Source organism: Corythoichthys intestinalis, chromosome 9 (assembly GCF_030265065.1).
Source record: "Corythoichthys intestinalis isolate RoL2023-P3 chromosome 9, ASM3026506v1, whole genome shotgun sequence".
NCBI classification, from domain to species: domain Eukaryota; kingdom Metazoa; phylum Chordata; class Actinopteri; order Syngnathiformes; family Syngnathidae; genus Corythoichthys; species Corythoichthys intestinalis.
In genome coordinates this window covers 2,770,459-2,794,410 of record NC_080403.1, presented here as the reverse complement: position 1 = coordinate 2,794,410, position 23,952 = coordinate 2,770,459, and the positions used below count along the sequence as shown (strand labels likewise).

The 23,952-nt window shown below is 38.5% G+C and overlaps 1 protein-coding gene across 5 annotated transcripts in view; it reads right to left on the bottom strand.

Annotated features, from left to right (window-relative positions):
• The window catches only part of kcnab2a (potassium voltage-gated channel subfamily A regulatory beta subunit 2a), a 289,080-nt gene that overhangs the window by 122,446 nt on the left and 142,682 nt on the right, over positions 1–23,952 (bottom strand). The window lies entirely within an intron of this gene.

Below are 23,952 nucleotides of genomic sequence, written 5' to 3'. Positions count from 1 at the left end.
CATCGAGACTCATATATGGCTAAGGTAGGTGCCTGTTTTGGTTTTAGGACGGTAGCAGCTATGGTTTTGAACATATTTTAATTTGAAGTTTTTGAAAATAGGCCCCCTGCGAATCGGGCCCGTTTTCCATGTCAATAGGTTATGAAGTCTATGTTCCGATCTTCTGTTATTGACATAATCAGGCCCGATTTCCGGTCACGTGAGCGGATCGGGGACGTTCCTAATTGTTATACCATTGGATTATTTTGCTGCTTGGAGCCAGTGTTGTTTTGGTCAACAATGACAATAATGAAAATATTTCGTCGACAAACAATGTTTTCACGACGATGACGTGACATTGACGAGCTAAAACCATGTCTTGGGAGACTTACAACATAACGAGACGAATGCCAGAACGGGGGGCAGCATGTCACATGAGTGACACAACCAGACACTGCCACGATGCAGGCTAACTACACATAAAATGTCGCACATTGTGAACATGTGACGGAAACTATTGCGCATTTTCGTCTCATCTCCAGCAGGGCCAAGAACAAAAAGTGGTATATGCAGGCATGAAAATGGGTCAGGGGTTAAAATGGTGAGTAGGGTGTGGAGGAAATATGTTCCGGCGTTCTGCCAAAATGTCGTCCGTCGGCAAAACGTCCTACATGAGGCGAATTTGAAAATTAAATTTTTTACATAAGGCTTATTATTCGAGTTAGCAGGGGTTTAATTAGTTGAAGGAGTTGATTTCAACCACCATTGACTCGCGCTAGCTTAGCCACTCCGGAGCCCTGAAACTAACAAATAACATGCAAAGTGCACAGAATTTGTTCAAATCAAGTCCAACAACTAATTAAACCCCGGCTAACTCAAAGATTAAGCCTAATGTAAAAAATTCTGAACTTCCCCTTTAAAATAAAGACCATTGAATATGGCCATTAAAATCTTGTCTATAAAAGTTTTAGAGCAATAATACAAACAACAAAAATGAATGAAATGAACAAGAATCGTTGAAAGTATTTCATAATGGGTCCAAATTATTTTTCGAACAGATCATGTGACTATAGCACCTTAGAGACAGCCGTTTGCTTTGCTTAGCCAAAACTACAGCTGAGGAGGCAAGATGGATATTTAGAATTTCTTTAAACCTAAGCTTTCAAAACCTTCAACAACAACTGAGCTTGAACCGAAGATTGAGCACGAGCAGTATCAAAAAGTCCTGGCTGTCTTGTAACCTGTTGTGCTGTAATTCCAAGTGGTGCTTGAATTGGATGCTTTTAGCGGTCGACAGTCTTTTTGAGCCAGCGCAAAGTTCGCAAAGTACAGAGATATTTTTGTCACAAAAATGTGAAGTAATGGCTGTGTTTCCAGTGAGCAAATGAAGCCGTTTGTAGTATATCTCCTGCCTATTTCATTGCATCCTGGCGAGGTAACAAGGCTATGTTGCTTTGGCCGCAAACTCCCAGCGCTCATGGCTCACGCATCATGGTAGTACACGTGACCCATTTTTTTTCCATCCCCGATTAGAAAATGTGACATGTGATGTCACTCCCATGACTACAGTATTCTTCTTTCTACATACATAATGGGGCAATAACAAAATAGTAACGCACAGGCATCAAGGAAAGTTACTTTAATTAGATTACTGATTTAGAAAAATGAACGCTTTACATTGCTCTTTACTGAAAGTAATCAGATTACAGTTACGCATTACTCACATCATGCGTTACTGACTAAACTGCTTTTATATTACCGTTAAATACACAAGTTTGATGCTAACTTAACGGGAGCTATTTTTTCACCGGAGATTTGGCTAGCTGTCATACCGCAAAATATGAATCGCAAATGCATTCATCTAAAAAAAAAAAAATTGGGAGTGAGACCTCTCCTCGTCCAGCGAACGTGAATTTGTGCTTAGGACAAGATCATCTGTCGCAATTAGCGATCTTTGGGTTTGCTGGAATAGCGTCACTGACACAAGCAGCATCAAACAGGGGAAGGGGTAAGCGCTGCTGCGCCAAGCCACTCCTGGCTGCATTTTTGACACATGAAAAATAACGAATACGTACTACTGCATGACAGAAAATTTTAGTGGTTTTGTAACTGCAACGTTTTCATAGCATGGTAAACCATGAAGGTAACTGGCACATTCCTACACTGGACCCCCCCTCCCTACCTTAAAAAGTTTCTCCTCGGAACTACACGATTCACGTAGTCATCCTTTTTTACTTCAAAACGGCGAATTTCGCCGAAAGGTGAGAGATTTTCATGCCTGTATATGTCATGTGGCAAAATGGATTTTGCCATGTGTCATATTTTTTTTGCCATGTGTCATATTTTTTTGCCATTGGGCAAAATGGATTTTGTCATGTGCCAAAATGGATTTTGCCATGTGTCATTATTTTTTTGCCATTTGGCAAAATGTATTTTGCTATGTGGCAAAATGTATTTTTACATGTGGCATTTTTTGGTATGTGGCAAAATAAATTTTGGTTTGTGGAGTTTTTTTTGGGCCATGTTGCAAAATGGATTTTGCCGTGTGGTATTTTTTTTTGCCATGTGGCATTTTTTTTGCCTTATTATTAAATTATTTCAAAGATCAGTCAGATTTTGCAGTGTACAGTCAGTATAAGAAATGCACAATTATACGAACAACGCAAAAGATGACAATGAACATTATGTGTTTCTTCTGTTACACTGTGCATACTGCTTCTGTTCAGCATGACACTTTGTCAAATCAATGATGCCATACTATTATGAAGCCGTTGGAGAGCGTGTAGAGGTATAGCTCTGATTAGTGCCAGCACCCCCCCCCCCCCTAACCCCCACCCACCCCATGAAAGCGGCAAGCAAAAAGAGGATGCCCATTTAATTGACGGGTTGTTTCGAAGGCACTCTGACCACTGAGGGAGCACTGTCACGAGTAGTCATCCTTGAGCGCAACAGCAGCATTATCTCTAAAAATAGGCACTGGCTCTTTGAATCAGTTTTACAACAGTGAGCGCGGGACCGTTGCAAAGAGCACCCAGGGCGTCATAATGAAAGATGGACAGAATAAAAAAAAAAAAAGCAACAAAAGTACAAAATACTTTGTGGGTATGGCATAAAAAAGCAGTAATTCCCAACCACTGTGCTATCAGAGATAATAAAAAAAGCATCATGAAGAAGAAACAATACTGAGAAGTCAAAGTAGACTAAAAGTCGCATTTTGGGGCGACCTAAGTTATCATGTCATCCAGGAAACAGAATAATTTAATTGGTTTTCTATATTACAACTCCAGCGCACACTATGTGTCGTCCATTCCGGATGACACAGGACAACAGAGACTTTCTCACAGACTTTCAATAAAGAGAACGTATTTCGACATAGGAGTGCTTAAATTAGTGCTGCAAAGATCAATTGATTCATTTGAGTAATTCGATATTCATTCATTCATTCATTTTCCATGCCGCTTATTCCTCACGAGGGTCGCGGAGGTGCTGGAGCCTATCCCAGCTAACTTCGGGCAGTAGGCAGGGGACACCCTGAATTGGTTGCCAGCCAATCGCAGGGCATTCGATATTAAAAAAAAAAAAAAAAAAAAAATGGTGTTATACTTATATAGCGCTTTTCCACCTTTCAAGGCGCTCAAAGCGCTTTACACTATCTCGCCATCCACCTACTGGTGACGCAGCACCAGGAGCAATGTGGGGTTCAGTATCTTGCCCAAGGACACTTAGGTGAGTTCATCAGGGCAGAGAATTGAACCCACAACCTCTGTGTTGGGGGACAACTACTCTACCACTGAGCCACGTCAGGCTTCAAATTGTTGCATTGTTGTGGTTTTGAAAGTGTTGTAGTTTTATTAGTTTGGGAGGATACACTGCCCTCTGGTGGCAACAGTGAACATGACATAGCTCGTTGAGGAAGAATCCAGCTGCTCCCTGTTGAGGCAAACATAAGGCTTACGTTTTTGTTTGAGCTAATACATATACAGTGGGGCAAATAAGTATTTTGTCAACAGCTAAATGTGCAAGTTCTCCCACTTGAAAATATTAGAGAGGCCTGTAATTGTCAACATGGGTAAATCTCAACCATGAGAAACAATGTGGGGAAAAAAAAAAAAAAAATGAAAATCACATTGTTTGATTTTAAAACAATATATTTGCAAATCATGGTGGAAAATAAGTATTTGGTCAATACCAAAAGTTAATCTCAATAATGTTATATACCCTTTGTTGGCAATAACGGAGGCCAAACGTTTTCTGTAACTCTTCACAAGCTTTTCACACACTGTTGCTAGAATTTTTGGCCCATTCCCCCATGCAGATCTCCTCTAGAGCAGTGATGTTTTGGGGCTGTCGTTGGGCAACACTGACTGTTAACTCCCTCCAAAGATTTCTATGGGGTTGAGATCTGGAGACTGGCTAGGCCACTCCAGGACCTTGGAATGCTTCTTATGAAGCCATTCCTTTGTTGCCCTGGCTGTGTGTTTGGGATCATTGTCATGCTGAAAGACGCAGCCACGTCTCATTTTCAATGCCCTTGCTGCTGGAAGGAGATTTTCACTCAAAATCTCTCGATATATGGCCCCATTCATTCTTTCCTTTACACAGATCAGTCGTCCTGATCCCTTTACAGAAAAACAGCCCCAAAGCATGATGTTTCCACCCCCATGCTTCGCAGCGGGTATGGTGTTCTTCGGACGCAATTCAGTATTCTTTCTCCTCCAAACACGAGAAACTGTGTTTCTACCTAAGAGTTCTATTTTGGTTTCATCTGACCATAACACATTCTCCCAGGCCTCTTCTGGACCATCCAAATGCGTGTACTTTCTTCAGCAAGGGGACACGTCTGGCAGTCCAGGATTTGAGTCCTGGCGGCGCATTGTATTACAGATACTGTAGTAGCCTTTGCTTGTTAGCCCAGCTCTCTGTAGGTCATTCACTAGGTCTCCCCGTGTGGTTCTGGGAATTTTGCTCACCGTTCTTGTTATCATTTTGAAGCCACGGGGTGAGATCTTGCATGGAGCCCCAGATCGAGGGAGATTATCAGTGGTCTTGTATGTCTTTCATTTTCTTATAATTGCTCCCACAGTTGATTTCTTTACACCAAGCGTTTCACCTATTGCAGATTCAGTCTTCCCAGCCTGGTGCAGGTCTACAACTTTGTCCCTGGTGTCCTTCGACAGATCTTTGGTATTGGCCATAGTGGAGTTTGGAGTGTGACTGACTGAGTTGTGGACAGGTGTCTTTTATACCGATAATGAATTAAAACAGGTGCCATTAATACAGGTAACGAGTGGAGCCTCGTTAGACCTCGTTAGAAGAAGTTAGACCTCTTTGACAGCCAGAAATCTTGCTTGTTTGTAGGTGACCGAATACTTATTTTCCACTCTATTTTGGAAATAAATTATTTAAAAATCAAACAATGTGATTTTCAGGTTTTTTTTGTTCCACATTCTGTTTCTCATGGTTGAGGTTTACCCATGTTGACAATTACAGGCCTCTAATATTTTCAAGTGGGAGAACTTGCACAATTAGTGGTTGACTAAATACTTATTTGCCCCACTGTATATATGTTTATGCATTTGTAATTTAGTTTAGAGGTATATTATTATTGATATACTTTTTGTTAGAATACATGTTTGAATGACTTAAGAGTATTGTAAAAAAAAAAAAAAAAAAAAAAAAAAAAAGTTAGCATTTTATAGTATTTAAGCTAGCACACTTTTGCTATGCAAATTTATTTCAATGTGCTCAAATATATATCAATTTGACTGATTTGATATTTAAATTCCATTAATTTCTACCAGTTTTACTGAGAACTTTATATTTTTTATACCATTTGATGCTAAGCATAGGTATTCTAATTTTTACATTTATTTTCAAATTCATTTATTGCGCTTGTGAAATGAACGTGTAATTCTGTATCATCTGCAGAAACCCTGAGGGATTTTTATTTTGTATTCACATTTAATACTTTTTGAAAGTGCAATCTTGGCACCAATTGATGTGCAGGTCAACATAAATGGCAATACAAGCATGCACACGTTTCTTTGTTTTACATGTTCTAAAATTATCCTGCAACACATTAAATGTTTGTTGTCCGATTACTCGAATGATCAAACTAAATCATCGATAAATTAATTGATTTCTTAAATAATCAATAGCTTCAGCCCTAGCTTAAATTGAATGCGTGCCAGTGTCCTCTATTATAACAAAGAAAATATGGTATTTGTCATGTCTTTAGCGATCCGTGTAAAAATCAGTTAAATAATAGCGACGCAAGCCTACATCTACAGCAAAAATAAATGACTGCCTGTAATGTTAACAAAGGTGCTATGATGGGAGCATTTGAAATCTGAAACAAATTATTCTAAGCAGAATTGAGCGAATACATTTGATGACAGGACTGAGATTGACATTGAGGTCTCACAAAAAGGTTGTCGAAAACAAATGATATATATATATATATATAATTAGGGATGGGAACCTATGGGTACCTCCCCATACGATACAAGAACAATTATCTAACGATATGGCGATACAACGTATATTGATACATGGGTCAGGTAATCATTCTGCAATATACACTATATTGATTTTCGGTCACTTTCTGTTGATTTTAGGGCATTTATCGGTCATTTCTAGTTGATTTTGGGGCATTAACGGCTCACTTCCTATTAATTTTGGGTTACTGAACAGAACAAGTGACCCGGAATTGTCTCCAAATGACTAGGAAGCGACTCAAAATCAACACGACCTGACCTATAAATGCCCCCAAAACCAGGAAGACTGGCTGTGAATTAGAGGTGGGAACCTTTGGTTACCTAACGATATGATACAATTTGCGATACAAGGCTCACAAGAACGATAGAAGTAAAAAACAGAAAAACAAGTTTTTTTCATCACTAGTAGACATCCAATCCATTTGAACTTGGAGGATGGCAGCTTTCGGATTGGACATGTATGGCGGTCAATGGCAACCATTGAGTTTAATTTTAGGGCATTTCATGTAATTTGCTGTTGATTTTCAGTCACTTCCTGTTGATTTTGGGTTGCAGAAAATGACCATCACCCCAAACTAAAAATGGGAAAGATTCGGTTTCAAATGAACGAAAATTTATTTGCCCGCCCCAATCTAAATTGATTGGGCGTTTAGCGCAGTCAATGGCAGCCATTGAGTTAATAGAGACACCATTATAGTGGAAGATTTTATTTTGGGAGAAACTTGTTTTTTTTGTTCTTTTTTAAATTTGTATTTATTATTATTATTATTTTTTAATTAACACCTTTTTAAAATAATGTATTGATTCTGACCAGGAGCATATCGATAACCTATTAGGATACAAAGTACTACGACATACCATTTCGATACTTTGTCACACCCCTAAAATATTATATATATATATACACACACACACACACACACACACACACAGTATATACACATATATACAGTGAGGAAAATAAGTATTTGAACACCCTGCGATTTTGCAAGTTCTCCAACTTAGAAATGATGGGCAGGTTTGAAATTATCATTGTGAGAGACAATCTTAAAGAAAAGAAAATCCAGAACTCAAAGTGTATGATTTTTAACAATTTATTTGTGTTAGACTGCTGCAAATATGTATTTGAACACCTGTCAATTAGCTAGAATTGTGAGCCTCAAAGACCTGTTCGTCACCTTTAAAAGGTCCACCTCCACTCCACTTGTTCGCCCTAATAAGTGGAGTGGAGGTGGACTTTTTAACCTGTTTGAGGTGGTTAGCTGCATGCAAACACATGTCTACACCATAAACCCCAAAGTCTTTCAGCATGACAATGGCCCGAAGCAGACAGCCAAAATAACCAAGGAGTGGCTTCGTAAAAAGCATATCAAGGTTCTGGAGGGGCCTAGCCAGTCTCCAGACCTAAACCCAATAGAAAATCTTTGGAGGAAGCTCAAACTCCATGTTTCTCAGTGACAGTCCAGAAACCCGATTGATCTAGAGAAGATCTGTGTGGAGCAGTGGTGCAAAATCCCTGCTGCAGTGTGTGCAAACCTGGTGAAAAGTTACAGCAAATGTGTGACCTCTGTAATTGTAAACAAAGGCTACTGTAACAAATATTGACATATGATTTTCTCAGGTGTTCAAATACTTATTTGCAGCAGTATAATACCAATAAATTGTCAAAAAAAAAATCATACAGTGGTACGAAATACCTTTCATTAAAATATGAAAACTTAAATGTTTGAGTGGTTTTAGTTAAAGCAGACACGTTTTTCATCTGTGTGATTTTGACAAAGGTCAGATCACGTTTGATGGTGATTTTATGCAGAAAAGTGAAAAATTCCAAAAGGTTCAAATACTTTTTCATACCCCTGTACACTGTGATTTCTGGATTAAAAAAAAAAAAAAAAAAAAAAATTAAGATCGTCTCTCAAAGTGGACAAGCATCTACCATGATTTTGGATCCAATTTTGGATCCTTGCCTCGTGTAAAGTTTGCATAGACATTGCAAGTCCTCCTACACTTCTAAAACAAGTTAAATTTAATGAATACTCATAATCTCCAATGGGCGTAAATGTGAGGGAGATTGTTTATTTTTTATCTATATGTGCCCAGCCATTGTCTAGCGATCAGTCCAGGGCTTAACCGGTCTAGTGCCCAAAACACAGCTGGGTATATAACCAGCACATCCTAATAAGGACAAGAACTATAGAAACTGTATAGATTGATTTAAGTTGCCATTTTTTTAATCTGTAAGATGTACTTCACCTGCTTCACTTATTACTGTACTCCCTGAGCCTATCCTGTATCCCTGTATCATTCGTAAGAAAGCTTCGGTAGGGGTATTAGGCCAGGACATTAAGTGTGGCAGAAGGTGATTACAACTGCAGTGCATACTCTGGATTAAAGCCCTTTCATGTGTGAGCGTCTGCCAGCTGTCCATATGAAGGTTTAAGTTATACGGTACTTTCTCACATCATAATTGAAGGGCATTAGTCAGGATTTGAGGAAACCCTGCAAGATGGATCTCTGGGGAGGGGGATGGTACAAAAGCAGAGTGTGTGGGTGTGTGTGCACATGTAGGGACAGGGTGAGTGGGTTAAATGAAAGTGACATGAAGTCTGACAGATTGACAGTGTTGATTGATAGATGTTCTAATGTATCCTGAGGTGCCATATAAACACTCCTAATAGTATCTGCCAGGATAATCACTTCAGCAAAAGGAAAAAAAAAATATTCACAATTTTATAATAATTCTTTCGTTGTACCTTAAGAATTCCTTCAAATATCCTTATTACAGCTTCCTGACTCACGTGTAGTCTACAACGGTACTGTTTTAAGTACATAAAACTTGTTTTTTTCATAGTTTTCAATAAAGGTTTTAAGTATAAAACATTTAATCTCAGTACACAAATCAGACGAAAGTCCTGTTTATTCAAATGAAAATAGTGCTGCTGATTGACATTTTTTTTCTTGTAGGCAAAGCGCTGGTGTAAATTATGTCAATTACTTTTTTTCCCCTTCTTTAAACAACAAAATCGAATAACTTTTTCTTTTGCCAAACAGTTGTTCACAAATACAATCCAAATTCAGTTTAAAAGCACAAACTCTTGTATGTCAATTTACAGTTTGAATGGGAGCTTGAATTGAAAGAAGACTAACTGTTATGTGATTGGGTTTTTGTGTGTGATTTCTTTATGAAAAGAAATGAGACAACTCTACTATCTAACAATAATTGTAGTGCTAATATGCTTCTCCAAAACACAATACAAATGGACACTTCAGACTGATTAGCATAATCGCTAACTACTTTATTGCCATATTAAAACTGGAAGAATTTTCATCAGACTTGAATAGTTCTGTTTGGGAAGACTTTGGATGACTCACTATGACCACATTGTATTCATTATGGATGTCCCGATTGGAAATTGGGCCGATCGCGCCATTTTTCAGGGGATCGGAATCAAGTGAAAAGGATCGGGCTTTTACCGTATTTTTCGGACTACAAGTCGCACCTGAGTATAAGTCGCACCAGCCATAAAATGCCCAACGAAGAGAAAAAAAAACATATACAAGTCGCACCTGAGTATAAGTTGCATTTTTGGGGGAAATTTACTTGATAAAATCCAACACATAGAACAGACATGTCATCTTGAAAGGCAATTTAATATAAAAATACAATAGAGAACAACATGCTGAATAAGTGAGTGTACAGTGCATGAACAACGAAATGCGAATATACTGTCCTCACCAGGATGCTCCTGGCTATTCAGCGGGCTAAACTGCCAAATGACGATGCTGGACGCCCGTATAATTTGCTGAATCAATTTCGTCCTCGATACCAAACAGGTTCACATCGATGTAAATAAATGATAATTAGGTGCTTTTGCAGCAATGACATGACACAAACGGTTAGTATGCGTTCGCTAGCATTAGCGCATCATTCAAACAACCACACAACTGGCTCTAAGTGTCCAATCGCGGTTGGAAAACACACAACAACAACAACAGAAAAGATGATACACACAGGCGTTGCCTCTGTAGAGATATTTTACAAGCATAAACAATGAACGTAGGTTCGCAGCCATGTTTCTCTCTCGCTAACTCGCCCACTCACTTAGAGATACGTAGCTGTCGGTCTTCTTCTGGCGTGTGAGCGCTCTTCTTCACGTAAACAAGTGCAAGTGCGCCCCCATGTGGGCGTGAAAGCACCACAAACTAAAAGCATGCATTTTAACATAAAAAAGTCAATAATACAATTGAACACACATTGCCAAAGGCAGAACGCGAACGTGGCCATAGCTATTAAGTTATTCAGATAACTATAGCATAAAGAACATGCTAACAAGTTTACCAAACCATCAGTGTCACTCCAAAACACCAAAATAACATGTAAAATGATATCATAATATGTTGATAATTTCACACATAAGTCGCTCCTGAGTATAAGTCGCACCTCCAGCCAAACTATGAAAAAAACTGCGACTTATTGTCCGAAAAATACGGTAATAAAAAAAATATTTATATTTATGTTTTTCTGCTTTATGCTCGTAGCCATAGCCTCTCACCCTCCCTCCTGAAAAGCAGTGCGACCAAACTGTTTTTCCTGGTCACTGCTGGCCCCTGCCCTAGACCAGTAGGGGGCAAATCGTTACTCAAGGGCCGCAGTGGGTCCTGGACTCCTGGTCTTTGTTACAACTAATCCAGCACAGGTAGTTTAACCAATCAGGGGTCCAGGGAAACAAGAAGCGCCTGACTGGAACCAACTGATTGCACTTGTAAAACAGCAGATTGGTAAAAATGTGTCCTCTTAATGGGTTGTTACAAAAACCCGCACCCACTGCAGCCCTTTGTGGAATAGTTTGCCCACCCCTGGTCAAGGGTAAGTCTTGGTCCCAGATAGTGTGATCTTGACCACAAAACTAGGATAGGAAATATAAATAAAAGTTGAAAATGGGTGAGATTTGTCAAACTCACAGTAGCTTTAGCCTCGGCTGTTACGGGCGGCAACTGACACAGTATTATAATATATTTTTAAACAATGACAGCCAATTAATTCAAACTTATTTCTGTGTCTATAATTTGCACTTGCACAGTGAAATATTTTGGGTTTAACTATAAATGTAGTACATAATTTGCTTTAGAGCATGTGTCAACAGCCTGCACCGTAATTCAGTTTTGCCAGTGAGATCAAATTAAATGTGTATTACAGCTGGCTCGCTGGGATATACTGCATGCACGGCAAATACTTAAGTGCAAGAAAGCTTTGATAGAGAGTAGGTATGTCAGTCAAGACCAGTAAGTGCCCCCCTCTGTTTTGTTGTAGTCATGGGCATATAACTTTTTATATAAATTAAAAAAAAAAAAAAACTATATACAGTAGTACCTCAACATACAAACACCTCATCATACGATCCTTTCGACATCCGATGTAAAATTTGACTAGTCATTTGTCACGACATGACGTCATGCTTGAAATACGCCGATTTACAACAGCGTCACAATTTCTTTGTTTTCCCGCAAGATGGCAGCACGGCAGATTTTTTTGTGAGAGAAATCAACATGGGTCCCAAGGAGGTTAGTGCAGGTGGTGAAAAAAAGGGGAAATAAGTGATGCTTACCAATGAAATTAAGATGGAAGTAATAGAAAAATATGAGCGTGGGATGCGCATCAGTGAACTGGCTCGGAATATGTCTCTGATCTCGACGGTCATCCTCCGACCTCCGTTCGCCAGTCTTTATAAGTTAAGGTGACAATTGTTATTATTGTAACATCGGCAAGGAAGTCGCCATCTTCGTCGGCCATGGCCGACGCCAACAACAACATGAAAAAGTAAAAACTTCCGCACCTCTCTCTCTCGTCAATCACACGGTGCGTTCAACAACAGCATGCAAAACACAACCGCCACATTAGAACTCGATAACTATTATTATTATTTCGACTTGTCTTAACAATTTAATTTGTTTAATTTAATTAATTGTTCCTGTAGTATTTATGAAGGATTTAGCACAGGTTTTTGGGCTACTGAATTTTAAAGCATTCTTTTGGGAAAATTTCGCTTGACATACGACCATTTCAATTTACAAATCAGGGCCTGGAACAAATTAAATGCGCATATAGAATTACCATATGTACATGGACTTTGCTCGAAAAACAAAAGGCGACTTGTGTATTTTGTTCTACTCCCGTTTCTTTAGGATAGTCTCTGTTGCCATAGTTTGGTTCGGTGTCACGGATCTGCGGCTCCCCATCCACTGCTCTGCTGTGTTAATGTGCTTCCAGACGTCTAGTGTGTAGTCGCTTCATCGACGAATTTTACTCAAAACATCAAAGGAGAATGGACAGAGGGTACTTCGGGACACTTCTTTTTACTTGTTGAAGAGCTGACTATTCACGCCTACAAAAGCCTCAAAAGTCTGTTCAGCATATTTTCCACCAAAGAACCAGGAGCAAAGAAAGGCAACGTGAACTTAGAGTAAAAAGGAGCCTCTTTTTAAGAATGACAGTTGCAATTACAATTTATTTTTTCAAAAACACAGAGAAAGCTGTTTGAAAATGTAATGGCACAAAATTCTAATTATAGCTAATTGCAATTTTGTTATTTAAAAAGCCTCATTCCCATTATAAAAAGACTGACTAACAGACTTTTTTGGTCAAGTAAATCTGGGAACCATAGATACGACGCAAGAGAGACACACCAGGCACATCTGTGAGCAGCTATCTCCTCGATTCCCTAATTCTCCAGAGAGCACGTGAGATCGCCCTGCAGACGCGTGCAGCAGAGCTCAGGAGGAGTCGCCTTTGCCGCTGTCCCTGATGACATATCTAACAGAGCAACAGAGCTGAGATATGCAAAAAGAGGACAGGGAAACCCCAGTAATTATGTAATTGTATTATGTAACCTAAAACATGCCTTTTGGCACTCAGTTTTAAGTATCAAATGTTCACAAATATGGGTGAACTGGACAGCCATTAAAAAGCAACAAAATAAAGCCCGTACAATACTGTATAAACATAAATCCAAATTCATTCCGAATACAGTGATGAATACAGATGATTAGACTTGCCTGGAGTATTTTTGAGGTATGAGGCACCATGTTTTGGCATGCTGGCAAAAAATGGGAGATATTAGTGTGAAATGTTGTCACTTCAACACAACAAGCAGTAGCTTGACAGATAGTTTACAAAAAAAGTGCTTGCTTCGTGCTACAGTATATACAGGTATAGTACACTGAGCTCTGGCATTCCTGTGTGGAGTTTTCTCCAGGTACTCCGGTTCCCTCCCACATCACAAAAACATGAATATTAGGCCGACTGAACACTCCACTCCAAATTATCCCTAGGTACAGTGGGGAAAATAAGTATTTAGTCAACCACCAATTGTGCAATTTCTCCTACTTGAAAGATTAGAGAAGCCTGTAATTGTCAACATGGGTAAACCTCAACCATGAGAGACAGAATGTGAAAAAAAAAAAAAACAGAAAATCACATTGTTTGATTTTTAAATAATTTATTTCCAAATTACATTGGAAAATATGTATTTGGTCACCTACAAAAAAGCAGGATTTCTGGCTGTCAAAGAGGTCTAACTTCTTCTAACGAGGCTCCACTCGTTACCTGTATTAATGGCACCTGTTTTAACTCATTACCGGTATAAAAGACACCTGTCCACAACCTCAGTCAGTCACACTCCAAACTCCACTATGGCCAAGACCAAAGAGCTGTTGAAGAAGACCAGAGACAAAATTGTAGACCTGCACTAGGCTGGGAAGACTGAATCTGCAATGGGTAAAACACTTGGTGAAAGCAAATCAACTGTGGGAGCAATTATTAGAAAATGGAAGACATACAAGACCACTGATTATCTCCCTCGATCTGGGGCTCCATGCAAGATCTCACCCCGTGGTGTCAAAATGATAAGAACGGGGATTAAAAATCCCAGAACCACACGGGGGGACCTAGTGAATGACCTACAGAGAGCTGGGACGAGAGTAAAAAAGGCTACTATCAGTAACACAATGCGCCGCCAGGGACTCAAATCCTGCACTGCCAGACGTGTCCCCCTGCTGAAGCCAGTACACGTCCAGGCCCGTCTGCGGTTCGCTAGAGAGCATTTCGATGATCCAGAAGAGGGAGAATGTGTTATGTTCAGATGAAACCAAAATGGAACTATTTGGTAGAAACACAGGTTGTGATGTTTGGAGGAGAAAGAATACTGAATTGCATCCGAAGAACACCATACCCACTGTGAAGCATGGGGGTGGAAACATCATGCTTTGGGGCTGTTCTGACTGATCTGTGTAAAGGAAAGAATGAATGGGGCCATGTATCGAGAGATTTTGAGTGAAAATCTCCCTCCATCAGCAAGGGCATTGAAGATGAGACGTGGCTGGGTCTTTCAGCATGACAACGATCCCAAACACACAGCCAAAGCAACAAAGGAGTGACTTCATAAGAAGCATTTCAAGGTCCTGGAGTGGCCTAGCCAGTCTCCAGATCTCAACCCAATAGCAAATCTGTGGAGGGAGTTGAAAGTCCGTGTTGCCCAACGACAGCCCCAAAACATCACTGCTCTAGAGGAGATCTGCATGGAGGAATGGGCCAAAATACCAGCAACAGTGTGTGAAAAGCTTGTGAAGAATTAACGAAAACGTTTGGCCTCCGTTATTGCCAACAAAGGGTACATTACAAAGTATTGAGATGAACTTTTGGTATTGACCAAATACTTATTTTCCACCATGATTTGCAAATAAATTCTTTAAAAATCAAACAATGTGATTTTCAGTTTTTTTTTTTTTTTCCCCACATTCTGTCTCTCATGTTTGAGGTTTACCCATGTTGACAATTACAGGCCTCTCTAATATTTTCAAGTGGGAGAACTTGCACAATTAGTGGTTGACTAAATACTTATTTGCCCCACTGTAAATTATCATTTTTGACTTAGTTCAACTACAAAAAAATGACTTGTCACATTGTGGCTAAATTTTACCAGACTGTTCTTCAAATTCTACTAAAAAGTAATTCATAAATAATCAATCTATAGTAAATCAATTGTTTGGTCATTCAAATTGATGTCCCAGTAAATAAAATCTATTTGGAATATCACACATGAAGATACACAAGGAAAAGACTTCTAAAGAGTAACCTGTAGGTTCCTATTTCTTGTGGAGACGAGCTTTCAGACATGAAGACTTTGACAAGTTGTCAGATTAATCCAGACACAAAAAGCTTAAAGAAGAACTCGAGTTGACTCACAAACACCCAAACAAACCTCCAACTTGTGCGGTGAAGAAATCATTGATGAAAGACGGCTTTGTGTTAAAAACAAAGATGAAGTTGTAAAGATTTAGTAGAAGCAGCAGCAGCGTTTTACTTTATAAAGCTGTAAGCAAAAACAAACAATCACAATTTCCCAGGTTGACACACGTTATACTCCCTTCTAAAAGTGGCCATGCAGTAGACTTCATAATATATTGACGGGGCAGATTAATATGGGGCCTATCACCGTCAACGTTGACCGAGTGGTAACACATACAAAGAGCTTTTTATGTTGAAAAATCTTGTGAATAAATGTGTTAATCCCTGAATTCTTTATATATATGGATGTAAAACAGTCTCGATTCTTTGTTAAAAAGCAAAGAACCGGGCAGTTAGCATATATTTTACGTAAATATGTCGAATGTGCTGCTAGTCTTTAAGCAACTGTAGCGCCACCTTATCACCACAAAGAGCTTTTCTGCGATTGACATTTTTCACAACGTTTCAAAATGCATGCACGGTACGAAATATATAATTACAGTACTTTGAATCCTCAGACAAATCACTGCTGAGACAATCCTTTCTGTTTGTATGCGGTACAGCTTTCATACTTTTTCAACCTAAATCCTGCGTTGGATTGCTGCATGTGTGTGAGAATTACTGCGACCGACTTTGACCGACTGAAGCGGAGTGTGGGGAAATGGCCCCCTACTTGAAGGCGTGGCGCAGTGTCTGGCGAAGGTGTCCTGTCAAAGTCATTATGAAGTCTATAAAGTGGCATATCTACAAGCGCAAAAAAATGCCACTCTTTACAATTACGGATGTACCGAAAGCAAAATTCTTGGCCGAAACCGAATATTGGAAACACTTGGCTGAAAAACACACATGCATATGTAATTTTTACAATTTCATTTTTTTTTTTTTTTTTTTTAAATATTTTATTTCACTATTTTCCGATTACCGCCCTTTGCCCTGGCATTACTTCTACAACACCGGAGGCTCGAGGAATTTAGTTTGAAAAGTGCCAGTTCTGAAAGCCTATGGGAAGGTGCCGTGGCAGTTGTAGGATATCTGAAACAGGGTCCTAGAAGGGGCCAGTGTAAACCCCCTGGGGCCAAGTGTCACTGCCATCTTTGTTCAGTGTTTGTTTTGGTCAACAAGGCAATGCACGGATTATCCTGCATGAGGCGGTAAAAACATCTATTTGGAACTAATATTGGTAAAAAGCTGTCAAATTTGGAATAATTCGAATTTAATCATAATGTGTGCAAGTAAGGATACAATACATGGGAAAAAAATGTAAAACTTTTTGAAAAGCCATTTTAAACACATTAATATTTAACAAGCTCATGAAAAAACATTATCTCATTCTCTCTCACTTCAGAAAAGAGAGATTCGTCGTTTGCCATGCTTTGTAATAAAATGGGAATCGGGCAACTTCAGGGGCCATACAAATTAGAGAGGGGGTCAGTGTCTCGAAAACTGGGTCTCACGCCTTCAATTGCTAAGCTAAATGAGATCTTAATGTCCGTTTTGTGGAACTGTAGTTAACAACAAAAAGGTATTCCATTTTCGTTGGAACTAGTAAAGCTCTTTACACAGCTATTACAATCTCCTACTACTTAAACTAAGACTACTGGTCGTGCTATAAACCTATAGTAGTAAACCACAGCAAATGCACATGTATGCATTTAAATACTACTTAATTGTATACCGATCGCTTGATTAAACTCCAAAATACTCAAGCACGGGCTAAAATGCACTGTACACGGGAGATCAATGGAAAGCAACTTCAGAACGAGCGTGTAGCAGCGATGAAGTAAATTTCTTTGATATTTGAAAATACTTCCAAACCGCTGACATATTGGCTGTGAGCCCGTAGTGTTAGTTAGCTGTGTTTTGATTACGTCATGAAAAGAGGACTAAGGTTCTTCACACTTTTCGGTGGTAAACTTTCGGCCTTTTAACCGAAAATGCAATTTTAGCTATTTTTGGCCGAACCTTTTCCTTGCCAGATTTTTGGTCACATTTCTATTTACAATGCATTACTGTAGATGTATTGTGTTTGAATAGGGACCAAGTCATACTGTTGTGTTCAAGAACAGACTTTCTGAGGCCATTAGTTATTCTTGACCATAACCCAGATTTTGGAGAGTTAAGACTATGACCATAAAAATCCACTGAAAAATGTTTACATTTTCAAGAATGCCGTCATTTACAAGGAAAGTGTCAGTGTTAGGTTTTGTGTTTTTTTTTTTCCCCTAGTGTGACTTGTCCTGTATTTGCCCATTCATTCCACCTGTTTTGCCTGCTCCTAGTGTATCCTCCTACCTCCATCCCCCTGTGTTACCCACCTGTTCCTCGTTGTGTCGTTACCCCTTGTCTGTGTGTCAATGTAAGCTCCCTGTTACTTTTCACTCCTTGTTGTGTCAATGTCGAGGTCAATCCCAGTGTGTCGATATCTACGCGAAAGCCCATATGTTCCTGCATTCCTTGTTTAAAGTAAGTTTTGATGCCTTTTATTTCATCTGCTGTCCTTTTGTTGGTACTTTGTGTTTTTAATTGTCATTATACCATTTTTGAGTTCACTGCCACCCGGGCTTGCCTCCCTGCCTTGTTATTGCATTTGTTTCCCTGCTTTTGGGTCCACACTACCTGCCTGGCCGCGTTCCGTGACAGTCAGGTTGGTAACACAAAGATTGAAGGTATTTGTCAGGGGTATTTAAAAAAAATTGATTCTTGGATATATTCCGTTATTACGTCACGCAATTCGATCCTTATACATGTGTTTTTGGTGGAAATATGCAATTCAGTGGCTGACATTCTACTCCCGTCCAGTTGTTGCCAGCGCGTCGCAGCATTGCCTTGTAGTCTGCTGAAGTATCAGCATTAGACTAATCAGAGTAGAGATTTGTGTACGTGGTTGCCCTGATTAGTCCCGTAAGAAATCTGAAATTTGGGATCATTTTGGCGTTGACTGCAAAATGGAGTATACAGGCAGTTCCCCGTTTACGAACGAGTTCCGTTCCTGCGCTGGCGATGTAACCCGGATTTCCGCGTAAATCGGAATTAAACCTTCAAATACCTCAAACACCCTCTAAATTAAAAAAAAAAAAAAAAAGTATTGTTGTACTGTCTTCGAGCTAAGTCCTAGTTAGACAGTGAGCTAACCTCCGAAATCACATGTCAGACGTCCATGTGGTTTGCTGACTTTATTTAGCTGCTCATGACATCAACACTTGCAGAATGAAACTGAAATAAAATGAAATTTAATCAGTCTCATCTTCAATAACAGCAATTCAAATTTGTGTTTACAAGTAGCTGCTGATACAGCAATAACAAACGAGTAGCATTTGTCAGTTAGCGTCTGCACATCATAAAAAACAATCACGTAATCTCGCCCCAAGTATTCGACCACAATTGAAAACGCACAATAAACTGCACAGAAGTTTTTATATACAGCTGTCGCTTCTGCATGCTTCAAAAGCAACAAATGTGCAGACTGTTACCACCTTCACTCAGCTGCTCTGTGTGTGCGTGCGTGTGTGTGTGTGTAAAAGCATGCATCACAACACAAAAGTCAACATTAAAAAAAACAAACAAACAAACAAAAACAAAAACAAAAAGACGAGACTCCGGCGTCGTAAAGTCGAAATCGCCTTAGTCGGATCCATTGTAACCCAGGGACTACCTGTATTTAGAATCCTGCATTTAAGAATCTTTGCACTAAAAAGAGAAAATGTTACAAGGAAAGCCATTTGTTATTCAAACATAAAACAAAAACATTTTTACTTGAGTGCTGGATGAGTTTCCAGGAATAAATTGATATAAGTGTACCTCTGTTAATGTTGATTTGTTTTTTCTAAAGTGATATACAAATATTGCAATAGTCATCTTCAAGTGTAGTACGGAATTCGGGATTAATCGAGATCGAACCGAATCGTGACCAGTGAATCGTGATACGAATCGTATCGCCAGATATGAGGCAATAAAAACCTCTCGTGTTTATACTCGTAGTCTTAAATAGTGCTTATCCTCATTATCAAGATGGTGGAGTTAAAAATTAGCAGATCAGTGCTCGTTTTGTCAGGTTTCGGCAGAAAATCCCAAATCTGAGACAGAGACAAGGCCATGACATCGCTACCTACAAATGTTCTAATTCCTTGGAATTAAAGGGTTTAAACAGCATTATATAAGCATATATGGTAAAGTATAATATAGTATATAAGCATTTAAACTTTTGCAATGTCACTAAATTTTAATTTGTAATTTAATTTTTCAGTCCTACTAATTTTTCAGTCTTACTAAACTGTCACGTAAGAGTGGCATCTGAATTGAATGGAGGGGCTAATATTGACCTGTTGAGACTTACTAAGCATCAAAGTCACATCTGCCAAACAAATTGATTCTTCAGAGTTTTTGAATTGTGTGAGGCAGGTAAGAAATTAAGAGAGAAGTCAAGAACTCAAGTTGGGGGAGATGGATAAAACAAATATTGTTGTAAAACATTTCACACCCACACCAAGAAATAATAATTAAACAGCAATTTTATTGAAGCTGACTGACCTTCAGCCATTTCATCAGACTGACTGCCATCTTAAAATATTTTAGTTTCTGTCCATTTGGAGGATCCTAAAAAAAATTTAAAAGAAAAATGTGTTTCTGCATTTTTTTCAATAACAAGTACATATAGTAATCTGTTTGTTAACAGTTATTTTATTCACATAGTTCATTTCATATTTATATTTTAGTTACAACTTATTTGCTGCTTGTATTGACAGTCAGTTGTTGATGCCAATGTATTTCAGAATGACTTGTCTAGTGGCACGGTTGCCACAGAATCAAATCTCAAGTGGAATCTCGGCTCTGTCCTACAAGGAGTGACCTTGCAAAGGTTTTCTTCAGTACTGCATGTTAAGTTCATTGATGACCAAATAATTTGTTGGTGTGAATGTGAGTGAGCGGTTGCAGACTGTAGCCAAAGTCTCTTGTCAGATTGCTGTGATCGGCTCGAGCTCACCTGAGACCCTTGCAGATGCTATATTTTGTGGAGTCTTGGATATTTTCCTGACTAGACCATGAGATGCTTGAATGAAACATGGCCACCATCTAGTGGCCTAAAGCTGCTCACAATAGAACACTGGCAGAGAGCAACCCACAAATTACCCATCCATTCATTCATCCATTATGTATAGTTCTGTCATCATATCATCTCATATATTAATTAAAGTCACATTTGCACCTTTGAACAACGTAATCTTCAAAGACTATGACAGACAAGCACAGAAAGAGCAAGCACATGCAGGACAGTTGGGGTCATTGTTCAAGTCTTTACTTATTAACAAGAATCTACAACAGGTAATGGTTATTAATATTATTCCTACATGCCTTCACATGAAATAGATATTAAACATTAACATTAGCACTCTAAGGACAGTTTAAAGTGGTCAATGAACCTAACGCATGTTTTTGGAGTGTGAGAGGAAGCTATAGTAGTTTTAGAAAACACACATATGCACAGCGAAAACATGCAAATTCATCACAAGAAGACGAGAAACTACATTAGAATCCTGGATCTTAAAACTGTGAGGCCCACATGCAAAGTGGTGTTCCACCTGCCTGCAAAAAACAAAACAATTGTATAATGTCGACTGAGACGTTGAAAATACTTTTTTGCACACTTATTTAAAAGTACACTGATTAAATCCAGTCACAGTAAAAGAATATCGAATATCAAACTATTCAACAACTTGGACAGTCGATCAATTGTTTAGATATTTAAAAGAAAAAAAAAATTGTTTACATTTCATTTCAGAAAAAAACAAATAAAGAACTAAATTTATTTATATATATTTTAATTTTAGTATAAATATTAGGGAAATGTGTATTTTAAATAAAAAAAACTTAATTTAAAAAATCTTTTATATCATATACTGTATTTTTAACTGAGCATGCTCAAACAAAAGGGGGGCAGGGGGGAATAGTCAATATGTCCTTTTAATTGGTTTAAATGAATTTTATTTACCCATTTAAAAAGAAATTAGCTTTATTATTTTCTATTTAAAAAAATAAATGGTGGAAAACAGACAAAGCTGAAAAAGCAGTTTCTTCTCATGCACCCTTCTTTAAAATAAACTGCTGTATTTTAAGCCAAAAGAACTGTTGTGTTTGACGGAAAAATATGTCTATATGATGCCATAGCAGCTTCATGGGACACTAATTTTTAATTTGTGTTTTACCCTGCAAACCCCCGTTTACAGATGCCGCGCAACCGCTTTTGTTTCAACCTAGCCAAAAGATGGTGAGTAATCATATTTATTATTCGAAATGGCTATCATTTTTAGCTTAGAATCATTAATTGATGTCTAATATTTAGTTTAAAAAAACAACAAAAACATTATTCACTCTCAATATTTTGAACTTTTAAACAAATTATATCACAATGAAAAAAATAGTGTCTGTAATAGGTCACGGATATCTACCTCATAGTCCAGTTAGGGTTTAGGGTTTGATTTTTTTTTCTTTCGAATGCCCTCCAGTTCAAAATGTTTCTTTCCCCAGATTTTAAGCTTTCCAATGATGTATCACACATGCATATAGGACAATTTTGAAATTTGGCCAAATTGGGGATCTCAGAGCGGAACTTCAAGTCACCAGATTGTTTCCGCCATACATATGTTGTTTGGTTTCAGTAGCCCTTGATGAAAACTGATTATTATTATTAAAAGATTATTTTTGTATTGAATCAAATCATCTGATATTGTTTTCGAAAACAATGATAGAATTACATAATATTCATTGTCCAACTATCCTCTTTTGTGCTACATTGTACATTTCCAGGTAAAATATGAAGCCCAGGTTAATATATCAGTAAACAACACTATATTGGAGCCGATTAGTAAACTAATCGCACGATCAAAATAATTGTTTTGGCAGCCCTAATACACGGTGCGTGTGCAGCGTGTGTCCTAACAAACTGTACACAGTCAGTAAAACAGCTTTATAATGAGTCCAAAAACAGTTTACCGAACATGGAGAAGCGCTTTGATAAATCATAGCTGTAGTATGCTTGCATGAGCAACCAAATGGGGGTCATTACCATGTCCATTAGTGGAAGTAACTCTGAAGATCCATACTTCATTCTCCTTATAGCTACACTTGGAGACACACTGCTTCCTGTCTGGCCCTACGCAAGTCAAACTGTCTGGTGGTACTTAGTCATAAAGAACACCGTGATAGCGTTTTGAATATTGAAATGTTTATTACAGCGACTGTTGCGCCTAGTGTAGAACTGCATTGCATTTGCTTGGTTAAACTTATAAATGTTCTGATATTTGAATAAATTATATTGTTCGTATTATATTGTCCTGATCAGCTGAAAACATCCCATGATGCGATAAGCTCCATTTCCTAGTTTTAGTTCATCATTACATGTTCTCTCTTTAGTACCGAATTTGTGGCGGCGCTAAAAAAAAAGCCAGACATAAATACAAGCACATGTTTGGGGCAATTCCTTCCAATACTCAGAGTTTGACTTTTGAGCCTATTTTATACCCGAGCGCACACACAAGAGCGAAATAATTTTGGCATGAGTTAAATGTTCGTACATGTTGACCCACTGTGTGTGATCACAATATCTGACAAAACAGGAAGAGTGATTACAAGATTTGCTTGTCAACTACTAAACGAAGACACATATTGACTACTCTATCAGGTAGGTAAACCGACACATTTAGATCTAATAGTAGTTTCTTTCATGTCACCATACGCAACTCAAGTTTGCGCTGAAACGTCACTGTCATTGCACTGCTAATGCCACAACATTGTCACATGCATCTCACTAATAGCCATCTGTCTCAATCTGGGTACTGCATAATCTGGGTACTGCATATGCAATATTTTCACGGTTATTGTATGGCATTTTTGCTCTGTTCCATCAATATCTATGGACAAATTGTCATATGAAATCAGCCATCTGTCTCCTAGTCTGAGTACAGTAAATTATCATATCCGCACTGCACAGACTTCATAATGTATTGACGGGGCACGGGGCGGATTCATAGGGGGCTTATCTAGGTCAAAGCTGACCGAGTGGAAACACAGACAAAGAGCTTTTTCTATTGAAAATGCCTGTGCATAAATGCTTAAATCCCTGAATTCTTTATAGATATGGACGTAAAACAGTCTCGATTCTTAGTTAAAAGCAAAAAAACTGTTCAGGTAGCTTTTATT